General features: G+C 39.5%; 1 protein-coding gene across 18 annotated transcripts in view; it reads right to left on the bottom strand.

Annotated features, from left to right (window-relative positions):
• The window catches only part of USP54 (ubiquitin specific peptidase 54), a 127,799-nt gene that overhangs the window by 72,005 nt on the left and 39,010 nt on the right, over positions 1-16,784 (bottom strand). The window contains exon 1 of one of the 18 annotated variants that reach the window (XM_040242385.1): positions 11,615-11,657. The exons of 15 other annotated variants lie outside the window; for them this stretch is intronic. The gene's annotated coding sequence lies outside the window, so the exon portion shown is untranslated. Of the gene's footprint in view, positions 1-5,337; positions 5,664-7,107; positions 7,190-11,614; positions 11,658-16,784 lie in introns of those variants that run through there. 2 more of the 18 variants (XM_040242384.1, XM_040242386.1) reach the window with 2 other exon arrangements.

The raw sequence follows: 16,784 nt of genomic DNA, 5'->3' as shown, positions 1-16,784 counted from the left end.
TTCAGAGATATATAGCTTATCAGCACTGGAGACTTCATTATGAATGGGATACGAGTGTGACTGACACCAGTAAAGACTAGAGGGATTTGTTCCTGCAGAACCTGAGGGTCCTTTGATGAAACCAGGAATAAGGTACGAGTACCCTGGAAGGGGATAAGTCTCTTAAGGAAATTCATTTCATAATCATTAAATGAAGTTCAGTGAGGTCTCTAAGTAATACTACTAATTCCATGCATAGAGAATTCCATGACATTCATGCAAATGATAGTATCAAAATATCTCCAACCAGATATTAATTAACTACAAAGGGAAAGATTTTAACTTTACTATCGAGAAACCAGGCAGAAAGGGCCTTAACCAAGTGATCAGGTCAAACATCACCAGCAAAAATAAATAATGACATTATGAATCCCGTGTTAATAATGCATTGAGAACACATTTCTGTGATAGTCTTGCCTAAACCTCATAATCTCAGTTTAATCATGAGGGAAAAAAAAAAAAGACAAATCTAAATCGAGGGACATTTGACCAAATAACTGACTAATACTCTCCCAAAATGTCAGAGTTGTAAAAGACAAAGAAAGACTGAGAAACTTTTTCAGAACGTAGGAGACTAACGAAGAAAAATGTGTGAAATGCGATGTGAGACCCTAGATGGAATCCTCAGTAAAGAACAATGATGAACAAACTAGTGAAGCTTGAAGGTCTTTCCTTAATAGTACTGAACCAATGCTAACTTCCTGGTTCTAATCATTGTACTACAGTCATACAAGATGATCACATTAAAGGAAGCTGAGTAAGAGATATCTAAAAACACTGCGTACTATCTTTACAACTTTTCTGTAAGTCCCAAATTGGTTCAAAACAAAAAACTTTTTAACTATGCAAATACTTCACTGAGGAAGATGAAAGCTTGGCCCCAGTGGGGAACAGAGGTATTTGGAGGATTAACTTTCTACAAGTGTAGGTGGACTAATAGTTTGTGATCGTGGGAAACTTAAGAGTCCAGTGAAGACTTGTTTGAAATCTATGGGTTTATCATGTTTACCCTCACAGTTCAGCAGTTAATGGGTTAAGTTCCGTTAGTTCAGAAGTCTGTTTCTCAGAGCTTGCTTTACCTGGAATGAACTATTAGAAAAGTTTGTCAATCTGTAAGATCAAGAAAAAGTAAATGTAAAAGGACAGGGGTCTTGTTAGGGTGACGCATTTTTTTCCCCCCTCTTTTCTCTATTTTCTAAATTATAATTCATGGATAAATTATATTTAGTTTACAATTTCCTTCAAGTAAAACTAAAATTGGATTTTAAACTCATTTTCCCCAAAAACAGAATGAAGGGACTCTGGACCAGAGGTAACCAATCATTGAGACACCTAAGATCCTAACAATATGAAAGCTGTTTAATAATTGGTAACTACTGCCTATTTAAAAACAGGAGGCTAGATTTCGATTTCGATTTCTTTTCATTCCAGTCTCATTGCTACTGCTGCTATGTTCAGATCCTCTCCTCACTGGACTACTACACCACATTACTGACTCACTGTCAGACCTCCATTGCTGCATATGAGACCACCAGAGGACTTCTAAAATACCATGCCATTCCCCTTTTCAATGGCTTCTAGTGATAAGGATTCTTTTGGCTAGGAAAAAAATGGTACTTTTAAAAAAAATGGCATTTTTTTTAATTCACAAGGGGAGAAATTAATGGATGGAGTTTTCACAAGTTTCTCTCCCATAATTTTTTTCCTGTCCACTTATTCCACTATCAGGGCAAAAACATGAACAAACAGTAAACTTAAAGAAAACCAAAGCAGTCAGCAGGACCTACTTTGACAGTTTTTGTAACTGACTCATGTTCATGATTGTGGTTTTTTTTAATTGCATGTTTTTATTTTGTTTTCTTTTTCTATTTTGCATGTTTTTATATTCACATATTCTGCTAGTAAAATTAACTACTAACTTATAAAATTGAATTAAATATTTCTGGCACTTACACAAAGTTTGAGAGTCATTAGACCTTACCACCATTTTCCAGTTACATCTTCTACTCACTCATTCACAAATGAATTTGTAGAAGATGTAGCTGGATCAATTGATCGGACATCTGAGCCCCTATTAAGTGCCCCGCACTCATCCTCCACTCCAAGATGAACATTCCCATCCTCGTTCATATTACAGTTACTTGTATACAGGGAATATACCTCATATATCCCTTAAGGATATCTTTCATTCCACAGAGAAGCTGAATATAGCAGGCACTGAATCACCGAAAGTTTATTTAAAGAGGAAACTTTATGTTTGAAAGGATAAGTACCTAGAACAACCAATTCCAACATTCTGATAAACTCTGACTCTCCTTAAATGAGTCCCCCAAATCTCCATATCTAGCTTGAGATACTGCAGACATTTTTTCCTAATGAAGACTATGTAAGTGAATCAATATTTGCTTTTGATTCAAGCTTAAAAATAAACAGAGATAGCATCTACAACCATAAAAAAAAGGCTACACTATTTGTTGATTTATGGGCTGATTATTGCAAACTCCCCAGTGAATACTGCTACCCAACTCAAACAATTTCCTGTGGGTTGGACTTTGGCAGCCTCAAATTATTACATCATGTACAACAAGAAAAACTCTATGCTGATAAAGGACAGAAAGCTTTATTTTTTTCTTTTGTGAGAACTTGGAACACTGTCATTTACCACAAATCCGTCCAAAACCAGCTGGGGAAAAAAAAAAAAAAAGGCAAGTTTCACTTTGTTATAACTGACAAACTAAATAACTAAGAAATGACAGTTGCATGCTACGTAGCCCCTCCTTACAGAGATCCAGAGCTATATAGATAATTTACTGATCTGTAAGGGAAGCAGTGGGCTTCCCAGGTGGCTCAGTGGATAAAGAATCCACTGCAATGCAGGAGACACAGGGGACGAGGGTTCGATCCCTGGGCTGGGAAGATCCCCTAGAGGCGGGCATGGCAACCCACTCCAGTATTCCCATCTGGAGAAGCCCATGGACAGAGGGGCCTGGCGGGCTACATGACTGAAGCATGGCAGGACATGACTGAAGCATGGCAATAAGAGAGGCAGCAAGACAGCAGCAAGAGCACAGTGGCTAAAAGCACAGCCTCTACAGGAGCAACTGTGTTACACAGCCTCAGGCAGCACCATGCTCATAGTGGGATCCAGAAGGTACCATTCTAAGAGCACACAATGTGAATTCTAAAAGTCAGGGAGCTCGAGTTCACAGAGCAGAACAGTTTTGGACGCTATCACCTAACATCTGTGTCATCTTGACCAGCTTACTGAATCAATTATTGAAGTCTCCGATAATGAGGTGGGATTTAAAAATAACATGTCTCCCATAGAACTCTTACACGGATTAAATGAAATAGTGTGTGTGTGTGTGTGTGTGTGTGTGTAAAATTAGCCCAGTATCTAGTACTTAGTAAATGAGGCATCAATGTTTTGATGACAAAAATTAATAAGTGTTTTGATGATAATTATCATAAAGAAGAATAAGATGAACCTACATTCCAATCCTGCTCCATCACGTTCAGGTCTTTCACCATCTGTAATAAATGTGATCTATTGAGAATACTGTAACAAAACTCTAATACTCAGGGTCAGATACAAAATAGAAGTTCCATAAGTAGTAGCTATGATTATGAAAACTGCATCCCCATACCAATTGTCTCTCTTTCCTTTTCCCTCTCTCTCTTATACACACAAACACAGGCATACATACACTTACTATAAAAATTCTATGAGATTAAACTATAATTGATAGCACAAACAGAAAGCCATATCAAAAAGAAGGAAAATGTATTCTAAAAATAATGCATTCTCAATACAATTCAACTATTGGTTTTTCTAGTAGCCATGTACGGATGTGAGAGTTGGACCATAAAGAAGGCTGAGTGCCAAAGAATTGATACTTTCAAACTATGGTGTTGAAGAAGACTCTTGAGAGTCCCTTGGACAGCAAAGAGATCAAACCAGTCCATCCTAAAGGAAATCAGTCCTGAATACTCATTGGAAGGACTGATGCTAAAGTTGAAGCTCCAATATTTTAGCCACCTGATGTGAAGAGCCAACTCACTGGAAAAGACCCTGATGTTGGCAAAGATTGAAGGCAGGAGGAGGACGACAGTAGATGAGATGGCTGGATGGCATCATGGATTCAATGGACATGGGTTTGCGCAAACTCTGAGAGATAGTGAAGGACAGGGAAGCCTGGAGTGCTGCAATTCAGAGTCATAGGGGTCGTAGAGTCGGACACGACTAAGCAACTGAACAACCACTATCAATGTTTAGCTCAAAAAACTTCAGTGGCAAAATACTTATAGTCAAAACTACTGGGACTTAAATGGTCTTCCACAGTCTTAACCCATGCATATTTCCAACCTCAAGTATCACTGTTCCCCTTAAAACCGAATAGAAGATTTGTTTTCCATATATGCACAGCATTTTACTCAATAAGGAATATGTACATTTATTGAAGAAAGTCTGCATATAAGTGGACCGATAAAGTTCCATCCCCTGTTGTCCAAGAGTCATCTGTATTATCTTTGCCCCGGCTTCATCTTCCCAGTACTTCGTAATACTAGAAATCCACTCCAGTCAACAAACCTGTTTGAAGAAGCCACTCAGCTGGTAAGTTATAGTAATGATGACTAACGACAGTCACACCCTATTAGAAAGGAGTAGTCATTTATAATTAGGTCATTTCCCAAAAGATTTTCTAAATACTGTTCCCCACCAACTGGGACTTACTCTGTCTCAGGAACTTTGTTATTCAGTGCTTACCCAATACGTAAGTACTTTATTAGAATACAAAATAGAAAGTTACATTGCCTCACCTTCAACAAATGTTCAATGACTGTTAAATAAATAAATGAAGAACTAAGTTTTTTAAACACATTTTTCAATTTAGAGATAACTCAGTTATAAGCATAATCAGTCACCTCTTTATTTCTTCCCTGAATCTACTTCCTAAATCATATCATACCTAAATCGTACCTTCTGTTTCCCAAAGGTCTATGGAAGAAAGATACTTTACCTAATAGCCAGTAGGACAAACACAACATTCTACTCATATACAGCTAATATCCAAACCAGTAACAATGGCAGATAAAGGAAAGAGAATCAACAGCAATTATGGGCACCAAGACAGCAAAATGATAACTACACATTAAATAAAGTTGCCTTACACTATCCTTTAACTCAATATCTTAGAATCAAAGTTTTTTCCTAATTTTTTAAGCCACTGAGGTTTTTTCTTTAACTTAAATGCTCAATTACAACCATTCACTATTTATGAATCATTATAAACTTACCATTACCCGAATTATTTCAGCACAAACAATAATGAAAGCATGATGGCTCCATCAAAAGCCGCTGACTGCACTGACTTGTCTCATTTCTGCTGGGAGAACACTGGCAGTGAATGGCACAAGCAACTCCAGTGTGAGACACTAAGCACATGACTGGGAAGGTGACAGAGGATACCAAGGAAAGGAGGGGTGGAGGGATGGGCAGGAATCCACTAAGTTTACTCTAGAAGCCTTCACAATACTCAAGCAAAAACATGCTCCCAGACTCCCGGTTTTAAGCCAGTTCAAACCTTACTTCTACCATGGACAACTGAGAGACTTTCGGCAACTCTTCCAGCTGTAAGATTATAATAATAGCAGCCACCACTTGTGCCCTGTGCCCCGTTCCCCAGTTGTGTCCGACTCTCTGTGAGCCCATGAACTGTAGCCTGTCAGGCTCGCCTGTCCATGGAATTTTCCAGGCAAGGACACTGGAGTGGGTTGCCATTTCCTTCTCCAGGGGATCTTCTAAACGCAAGGATCAAAACCCCATCTCTTGTGTCCCCTGCATTGACAGATGGGTTCTTTACCAAGAGTGCCACTTGGGAAACCATCACTTAGTGAACACCAACTCTGTGCCAGGCTCAAGACAAATGGTACATCCTTTAATTCTCATGATTAATCTACCAAGTAGGCATTATTTTCCCTCAGTTGCCAGAAAAGTAAAACCCATGTTCTACTCCTGCACAACTCTTTCCCAGAGGGATACTACTACCTGCTTAACAAGGTTGTACTGGAAATTAGAAGTAAATGCAAAGCACTTACCATAGGAACTAGCACTTGTCACACAGTAGGAGCTCAGGAATTCATTATCACACAAGTGCACCTATCACTTCAATAAGTGACTCAACTGAACTTCAATGAAATCCCACAAATAAGTTTTCCTTTATATAGTCTTCCATAAAAACAATAATTAGCAGCACTTAAGAACCCAAGGTTTACAACTTTATAACTGTTTAAAATACCATAGGATCATCCATTCAGTGCCAATACACACACATACACAACACACACACACTGTTTTTTAGTTGAGAATCAAAATGTATAACCCAAGGAAATAGAAAGCCCATTATGAAAGTGATATTTGCCTTAAGCTGAGCACCAAAATATTAAATATTTTACTTACAAAAAGATTATAGATCTCACATCTCAAGAGAGAAGGTGCTAATGAACAAATCTAACTTCCCAAAAATAATTCCCAGAAGCATCTGTTATCCTCAAGTACTCAGCAAACCATTTCCCAGAACTGACAATATATTGCCAAAATCTTAGTGAATTTTGCCAACATTCTGCTGAGAGGAAAAAAGAATCATTCCGGTTCTTGAAATAAGTGCTACTTTTCAGTTTAGCCACAAAACACAATCTTTTCTCTGTTATTACTTTTATCAATATGTTAATACTGAAAATAAATATAAAGAAATCACAAATAATCGTCTGTCTGAAGGAAATTTAAATCCACATCCTTTATCTTTAATTTTATAAGCTCAAGAAAATCTATGAGAATGGGTTTTTAAACCAATAATAAAAATGAATTTTCTAAAGCCTTAATAATTGAATCAGAGGAGGGAAGAACAGAAACAACAGTCAGCATTAAAGAAGCCTTCTGAAAGTTAAGAGTCCTGTAACCTCAATTTCAAAGTTTAAACTGTTGCTGTTAAAAGCAACACTTCACAAAGACTGATGAGTTCCCTCCATCCCTCCATGTATCCCATTTTACCACAAGCACACACTCACCAGAAAGTAGACTCAACTCCCAGCAAAAGGCCTTCAGCAATCACAAGGGCATTTGTGGGACGAGAGATACAGGAATGGGGAGGGGCAAGGGAAGAGCTAGAGTTCTAGGGAGGGAAGGGTACGGAGGGAGGAGACGCAGCTAACAACAATGGGAAACTGTGACTCTAAACCACAAAGGCTTCCCACAGAACAGGGTAACAGGGAAAGGACAATTCTTTTTACCACCTACCAGGAGCTCAGCACTGATAACTCATGATAAAGCTAAAAAGATGGAGCTTCCAACTAAACACAAAGTAAACTTAAGAAACTAATCAAAAGTAACTTGAAAGGACACATCACAAACTTCATAGAGGCTTAAGAAAAACATTTAGGAGTCAGTTTCCTCCAGGGGCATTCCTGATGACAAAGGTCAGCAGTATAACAATAAGGTCTACAGAGTGGCAGCTGCTTTCAAATGGAGGGCTAGCACTAAAAAACAGTCCTTTGCACTAACAGTCAAAAGAAGCACTAAAAGACACATAGCAATGCCATTATTTAAATCCTTAATTCACAATTCTAAGACTATCCAGACTTAAATTGAATTAAATCATTTTAAGAGGCAAAACTATTTCAACTACCTTAAAAAAAGATATTCTTAAAGAAAATTTTTGTGTGAAACGAGCTGTTAGATTCAAAAATCAATTTTTAAAAGCTTGAAATCTGAGTCCCAAGTAAAGACAGTGAAAGATCTTCCCTACTTCTCTCAGGGAAGAGGCCAAACAAATTATATCATCAAGAACAATCAGCAGGCAGAGTCCTACCCCCAAACATGTGATCAGTCCACCCAGAACTTACATTTGCAGGCAGGGCACAAAGGCCCCAGAGGACCAACACACAACCTTCTATGTACTACTTACTCCCTGTTATAAACCAGCTTTATTGAAAGGAGTTGTTCTATAAGCATACTGATGAAAAAACTCACCAGCAGAACCCTTGCTAAATAGGAAGGAAGGTCTGCTCTATTTCCACAGGTTGAGATAATATGTACGAATTGATTTCTTTAAAGATTTAATTAAGATTTATTGGTAAAACTAAACAAATGCAGGCACTGCCCAAAACTAATTCAGCTCTTATATTTTAACAATATACTAAAGTAGTCCTTCTGCAACAAGGAAGGTGCCCAAATTAAAAAAAAAAAAAAAAAGATACTATTGCTTTTCTTTTGCTCATCATTAGCATTCTAATTCAGGTCCCTAGTGGTTGGTGGAAGATGGGGATGTTAGTGTCATTTCAAAATGTGAGGCACAAAATTTCTTTGATCAGTGCTAGATACAAAAAAAAGAATGTACAAATATTAGGGTCAAGCTCTCCAATCAAGTCCTTAAGAGATGGTTATATATTCCAGAAATGGAATATTTCCTGCCATATCAATAAACAAGGATGTCACAGTCATCAGCAATTGCAGCCCTCCTATGTGTGTGTGTGTCACACACACACATATATATGTTTTTCCTGGTAGCTCAGACAACCTAGAATCGATCCCTGGTTCAGGAAGATCCCTGGAGAAGGGAATGGCTACTCACTCCAATATTCTTGCCAGGAGAATTCCATCGACAGAGAAGCCTGGTGGACTACAGTCCACGGGGTTATAAAGAGTCGGACAGAACTGAGTGACTAACACTTTCATTTGTGTGTGTGTGTGTGTGTGTGTGTGTGTGTGTGTGCCATCAGACTACAACTACTTCCTATGATGGGCCCTGAGGAAAAGCTCAGGATGTAAAAACACAGGATACTGGCCCCAGATAAGCATTAGTTGCTAAATTGTGTCCAGCTCTTTGCAACCCATGAACTGTAGCCCAATGGGTTCCTCTGTCCATGGGATTTCCCAGGCAAGAATACCGGAGTGGTTGCCATTTTGTCAGGGAATCTTCCCAATCCAGGGATTGAACCTGGGGCCTCCTGCATTGCAGACAGATTCTTTACCACCTGAACAACCAAAGAAGCTCAGCTCCAGATAAGTGAGTTACATAAGCAAGGAATGATTACAATGAGCCCAGATTCTTGCATCTTCCCATGCATAGAAAAGCGCTAAATTCCTTAAATGGGGATATCTGGCTTTCTTCAATTAACAACAATTTTTTGATGTTCAGACTACCTGCCCTTTGTTGAAAAACTTCTATATAACCTGGCTCCTTCCCTCATCTCCGAGTGATCTCTCAAAGTTACTTGAGATGCTGCCTCTTGGACCTAGGCCCTAAAAATTTCCACCAAATAAAATATAACTCTCAACCTTTAGGTTGTGAATATTTTTAAGTCGACATATTCATTCATAATTCATGGAATTAATCAAATAAAACTGGCGTACTGGGGCAGAGTTACAGAGCTTCAACCCTCGTTACAATGCAACCATGACTTCTCATCTCAGTCAGGTAAGGGAGGTGGTCCACAGGCAATCTCACATTAATGGACTGTAATCTTTTATGAAGCCCCTCAGAAAATACTTCATGCAAAACTCTCCTGTGTACTCACATTCTGCCTTGTAAAAGTTATTTTTGGACTTTTCTTATTTCCTTTTCATAGGAGGAGATTAGACTGCACAGGAGATTCTATCTCATAAAGAGAACCCTGTGTTAACCACTGGCCCTCTCAACCAAAAATAAATTAAGTAACTACAGCTTTGTGCTAGATGAGTGCCAAATTGCTTGTAGGAGTGTTTTTGTGGCATGATTACTAGGTCAAGATGTTGCCGGGAGACCCCTTCCAAAGGCTTGAAAACGAATTGTCCGAGGAGACACATGTACTGACAAAGCAAAAGACTTTATTGGGAAGGGGCGCTGGGGTGGAGAGCAGGAGGGTAAGGGAACCCAGGAACTGCTGTGCCACATGGCTCACTGTCTTAGGTTTTATGCTAAGAGGCTTATTAGTTTGGGGGTTGTCACTGAACAATCTTGTTTGGCCCATATTTGGTCTGACTTAAGTTTCTTCCTGGTGGTGAAACAGGAGGGAAGGGGGCAGGGCACAAGCTTTAAAAGAATGACATAGCCTGAGGACACAACAAAACCTGATTAGAGCCAAAAACAGATCCAAGATGGTGAACCAGTAACTTCCACTAGACCTTGAGCCTCGGTATCCACTCATTGTAATGCGTCAGCAAGCTAAGTGACACACCCACCAGTGCCACAACAATTCTGAGGCCAACCATCGAAGACCAAAAAGTAGGCAATAGTCCAATCCCTGTTCATCTTTGCTCCTTCTCCAAAATAGGAATACTCCTCCCACTCACTGGGCCTCCCTGATGGCTCAGCTGGTTAGGAACCCACCTGTCAATGCAGGAGACTCAAGAGACATGGGTTTGATCCCTGGGTCAGGAACATCCCCTGGAGAGCGGAATGGCAACAGTTTCAGAAAAAAACAAAACATACATCAACAGATGAATGCATAAATAAATGTGCCATATTCACTGCACAGACAGGATTCAGTCATTATAAGAATGAAGTATTAATACATCTACCACATGTAAATATTGAAAACAGTAAGTGAAAAGGCCAGTAATAAGGATCTCCTGTTGTATGATCCCAATTACATGAAACACCCATAATAGGCAAATTACAGAGATAGAAAGTAGATTAGTGGTTGCCTAGGGCTGCAAGGAGGTGTGAAAGAAATAGAAAGTGACTGCTAAGAGATAAACCATTTCTTTTGGAGGTGACAAAAATGTTCTAAAATTGACTGTGCTGATGGTTGTTCAACTCTAAAAATACTAAAAACCACTGAATTATAAAACTTTATATTTTGTGTTATGTGAATTATATGTCAATAAATTTTTTATTGTTTTTTGGTTTTTTTTTTAAATCACAGTTTTCCTCTTTGCAAAACAAGGGCACTCTTTTGTTTCATGTCTGTGGTTTAAATTAGGTTCCCATAAACAATAGCAGCTGTCACCTGGTAAAAGTAAATGGGCTTCAAATGCTTGGCAAACAACTTCTGTGTGTATGAGATTTTGAAAGCTGTTTTTAAAGTATACCTAAGCACAAAAATCAGGCTATCAAGGCATTCTTAGTCTCTGACACTGTCATTTAATTCAGGACAGAATGCAATAATCATTTCTCTAACCAAGAAGCCAACAGTAATACTACTGATAATAGAAATGTTCAAAGTGAATGGACAAGATAACTCACTTTGACAAAAATAAGGGTGAAAATGCCACTGACATGGCACATCCACAAAAGTCAGAGTACAAGTTTTATGTTTGGGTAGAAAGAACAGATGAAGAGGCAGCCTGAAATAATACTTGCTGGACACACCCTTTGCTAAACAACTACAAACATTCCCCGGCACATCTGTAGAAATCCTTCCTGTGGCTTTTTGGGCAAATTTCCCCAGAGTACTCACTCAAAAGCTGACTTAAAATCATCTGTTTGATAAACAATTCTGACTGCTCAGGATGCAAAGAAAGCAAACAACTGATGAACTTTTGCTAAGTGAAAAGGGGGGACAGAGGAAAGGGGGAAAATGGGCAAGTATTTACCTTCATTAAAGGGGCTTCTGCGCCACTCCTCAGTTGGTGATCTGAACTATGAACAGGGCAAAGGGGAAATATGACAGCATAGTATTGACGTTTTGAGAAAGGATATAATCCTTTGTACCAATTTATTTTCTTTCCTTAAACAAAGAGTTTAAATGTCCAGTTCACAGAAAAAAAAAAAAAAGTAGATGATCAATAAAGATAGGAAAAATGTCCTATCTCATTCATAATTAGAAAGACAGTGAGGTCACCCAGTCGTGTCCACCTGTTTGCAACCCCATGGACTGTAGCCTACCAGGCTCCTCCGTCCGTGGGAGTCTCCAGGCAAGAATACTGGAGTGATTGCCATTTCCTTCTCCAGGATTCATAATTAAGGAAATGCAAAATAAAAATACTATCACTTTTCATATCTCACAATGCCAAATATTTAAAACTTGGGTGAATCCAAGTGAGAGTGAGGAGAGGGATAAATTCTCATTCACTCCTGGTAGAAATAAAATGAATTTGGTGGTATTTCTCAATTTAAAATGCTTATACCCTTTTGTTTCAGCAATTCAAATTCTAAAAACTTGTCCTATAGTTTGCAAAGATAATATAAAAATATATTACAGTTACACTGTTTCTAATAAATAAAAACTAAAGGTCTGTCATTAGGGGATTGGTTAAATTATGGTAAGTCTCATTTAGAAATATTTACAGATGAAATAATACGTATGGAATTTACTTCAAAATAATTATAGGTTGTCTTGGGAGAAGCAGGGGAAGAATAAACAAAACCACAACTGACCATGTACTTAATAGTTCACAAAGCTGGTGGTGGGTACAGGCGGACTCAACACTCTTCTCCTTACTTCTATATATGTTCAAAATTTTGCATAATAAAATGATACAAACATATTAAACAATCTCACTGAAGGGGGTAGTGGATAAAAGTACTGACTTAAGCCTGGAAATGACTAGAGTTTGTAAGCCTAAAGGCATAAGGAACTGTATATTACCACTACATTCCAGCTAGTAGAGTACATTCCCACAGGTGTACAGGTTAACAATTCTGAAGACACATGTATACTGGAATTGAATAATTAAGTAAACGAATGGAAGATGGTGGAAGGTTTCCTAATTTTTGAATGGGAAGATACAGATAAGAGGGAAAAAGCTAAAATTATCCATGTGGTAATGGATTAGAGTTGAAGAATGAACTTGTGATTAGCTTATTAAAGACACAGATGGGGGACTCCCCTGGCAATCCAGTGGCTAAGATTCTGTGCTTCCAAAGCACAGAGGATGGGGTTTGATCCCTGGTAGGGGAACTAAGATCCCACGTGCTGAGTGGCATGGCCAAAAAAACTTTTAAAATAAAATATAGATGGTTACATCTAGAAATATTTATAGATAGGTATATATGTATACACCCATATGGGCTTCCCAGCAAAAGAATCCACCTGCCAATGCAGGAGACACAAGAGACAAGAGTTGAAGCCCTAGGTTGGGAACATCCCCTGGAGTAGGAATGGTAACCCACTCCAGTATTCTTGCCTGGAAAATTCCATGGACAGAAAAGCCTGGTGGGCTATATAGTCCAGGAGGTCTCAAAGAATCAAACTCAAAACAAAACAAAAAAAAAAAGAATCAAACTCGACTGAGCACAAGCACATATACCCATATATTTATTTGCTCTATCAGCTGAGAATGCTTAGAACCAATGACATCCCAGTTGCAACAAGCACACCTAGACCTTAGTCGTTGTTTTTTTTCTCTTAACTTTTTGGCCACACCATGGGCAGGATGTGAGATCTTGGTTCCCCAACCAGGAACCAAACCAATGCTCCCTGCAGTGGAAACTCAGAGCCTTAACCACTGGACCACCAGTGAAGTCCTACAGACTTGATACCTTGGTGTCAAAAACCGTTCTCCAATAAAAGAATCCAAGGTTCATTGGAGAAATGGCTGATTTTAGGCCTGGAAGAGGAAACACATGAGATGAGCCTGGAGCATCCTGTAATGTCCAAAAGTAAGGAAATGCTGAAAACAAAAAGAAAACAAAAATCCTAAATTGACAGAGGCATATCAAAGGTACATAGGAGACAACCAAAGGAGTTCCCAATGGCCAAATCTGAAACAATATGAGGGAAAAATAATTAGTACTGGATTAACCCAAAGTATAAAATAAATACCTATGAGTCCACACTGATATAAAGAAAAGTACTCCTGGGGAATTCCTGGTGGTCGAGTGGTTAGAACTCCATGCTTTACTGTTGAGGGCATGGGTTCAATCCCTTGTCAGGAAACTAAGACCTCACATACCGAAACTAGGAAACAAAAAAACGAAAAAAGAAATTTTAAAAAGAAAAAAACCATACTCCAAAGAGTACAGTATGGAGGTGTGATGCTGAAGCAGGGAGACCCTGAGCTCACGTTCTCCCACCAGAATACTGGAGTGGGTAGCCCTTCCCTTCTCCAGGGGATCTTCCCAATCCAGGGATCGAACCCAGGTCTCCTGCATTGCAGGCAGATTCTTTACCAGCTGAGCTATCAGGGAAGCCCCCTTCTCCCACAGGCACATCAAAATTACAGTTTACAGATTATCTATGAGAATGATCTGAATACTGGTGAAAATATCTTCCATAACTAAAAGTATAACTAAGAAACCACAGCAGAAGGGCAGAAGGCACAGAGATGCAGTAAAGACACTCTCTCTGGTGGGCAACACACAAACCGGACAATAATCACAGCTGCAGAGGTTTTCCCTAAGCAACGAGAATTCTGAGCCCCACATTGGGCTCCTCAGTTGGGGTCTTGCACCAGGAAGATGAGTCCCCAGAACATCTGGCTGTGAGGGCTAGAGGAGCTTGCAAAGGAAAGAGCCAGAGGCTGTAGAAACAGAGATTCTACTCTTGACATGCAAAAAAATCTCACATGCTCTGAATTCCAGTACAGGGGCAGTAATTTGAAAGAAGCCTGGGTCAGACAACTTGCTGATCCTGCAGAGCCTTCTGCAGAGGTAGGAAGATAACTGGAGCTCATCCTGGAAACACAAACACTAGCAATAGCCATTTTTTTGGAGTTTGTCCTACCACAAGGATACTAGTGTTAACAATTATCATTTTGGAGTCCTCCCTCTATCCTCTGGGCTTCCTTGATAGCTCTATTGGTCAAGAATCCGCCTGTAATGCAGGAGACCCCAGTTCAATTCCTGGGTTGAGAAGTCTGCTGGAGAAGGGATAGGCTATCCACTCCAGTATTCTTGGGCTTCGCTTACAACTCAGCTGGTAAAGAAGCCTCCTGCAATGCAGAGACTTGGGTTCGATCCCTGGGTTGGGAAGATCCTCTGAAGAAGGGAAAGGCTACCCACTCCAGTATTTTGGCCTGGAGAATTCCATGGACTGTATAGTCCGTGGAGTTGCAAAGAGTCGGACACAACTGAGCAACTTTCACTTCACTTCACTCTATCCTTTAGCGTTGGAGGCTTACTTACCCACCAGCAGACTGACACCAGCCCCAGAACCCAGCCTCGCCCACCAGTAAGCCAAAAGCAGCACTGGGACACCCTGAGCCACACAGCCAGTCATTCCAAGACACAGCCCTGCCCATATCAGCAGGCCAGCACCAAACAAGGGAACCCTGGACCATGCAGCCAACCACACCAGGATTCAGTCCTGTCCACCACTGGGCTGGCAGCCAACTGTGCCTGGAGCCAGACCCACCTACTGGCTACAGTAGTCAGCCAACCACAACTATACAATGACCCCATGCAGCCCACACAGGGGATACCCCTAGGGCATACAGTCCAGTGACAAGAGAGGAATTTGCTGCTGGGCCTCATAGGAAGTCTCTATATAAGGTCATTTCTCCAAGGTCAGGAAACTTGAACAACCTACCTAATAACAGAAATAAACAGAGAATTAGGCAAAATAAGAAGACAGAGGAACATGTTCTAAACAAGGAACAAGATAAAACCTCAGAAAAGGAACTAAATGGAGCAGAGGTAAACAATACAAACACATACAAACATGTGGAGGCTAAACAATAGACTCCTCTGTCCATGAGAATTCCCAGACAAGAATACTGGAGTGCGTTGCCATTTCCTTCTCCAGGGGATTTTCCCAACCCAGGGATCAAACTCAAGTCTCGTGCATTGGAAGGCAGTTTCTTTACCTCCGAGGCACCTAGGAAGCCCAAAAAACCCATGAGTCACTAAAGAAATCAAGGAAGGGACTTCTCGGGTGGTCCAGTGGTTAAGACACTGTGCTTCCAACCAGGGGGCCAGGGTTAAATCCCTGGCTGGAAAACTAAGAACCCTCACGCTGTGGGGCAACTTAGCCTCCATGAGCCCACAATTAGAAAACTGTGAAATGCAACAAAAGATCCTGGGTGCAGCAACAAAGGTCCTGCATACTGCAACTAAGACCCAATGCAGCCAGAAATGAAGGAAGGAAGAATTCCAGGAAAGCTCAATTTTTAAAAATATATAAGTAAAATAAAATCTGACACAAATGAACCCATCTATAGAATGGGACTCACAGACATAGAGAACAGACTATGGTCGGCAAGGAGGTGGAGGGGTGGTAGAAGAATAAACTGGGAGTTTAGGGTTAGCAGATGCAAGCTATTACATATAGGACAGATAACAAGGTCCTACTGTATAGCACAGGGAACTGTATTCAATATCCTGAGATGAACCATAATGGAAAAGAATTTTTAAAGTATATACATAACTGAATCACTCTGTTGTACAGTAGAAATTAACACAACATTGTAAGTCAACTATACTTCAGTTAAAGAAAAGGTTGCTATCTAAAGAACTGCTGGATTTATTTTTAATTGCAAATTTCATTTTTCTTTCTTTTAAAAAATATTTATTTATTTATTTTTGGCCACATGGCATATGGGATTTTAATTCCCCAAACCAGGGATCAAACCACTTCCCCCTGCATTAGAAGCATGCAGTCTTAACCACTGGACCACCAGAGAAGTCCCTGATGAATTTACTTTAAAAAGAGAAATTTCCTTTTTATTTATTATGCAAATTTGATATCTATATAAAAGCATAAAATATTTAAATAACAGCAAATGAAGATGAATGAAGCAAAAAGAAATGAAGACTATTTGATCTCAAAGCAACTCTACAAAGAAATTTTGAACCTCCCATCTACCCACAAATTATTTCTTAAAT

The sequence above is a fragment of the Oryx dammah genome, unplaced genomic scaffold (assembly GCF_014754425.2).
Source record: "Oryx dammah isolate SB20612 unplaced genomic scaffold, SCBI_Odam_1.1 HiC_scaffold_6, whole genome shotgun sequence".
In the NCBI taxonomy this organism is placed as follows: Eukaryota; Metazoa; Chordata; class Mammalia; order Artiodactyla; family Bovidae; genus Oryx; species Oryx dammah.
Note: the sequence above shows the minus strand (reverse complement) of the source record. Positions and strands in the feature narration are given on the sequence as shown.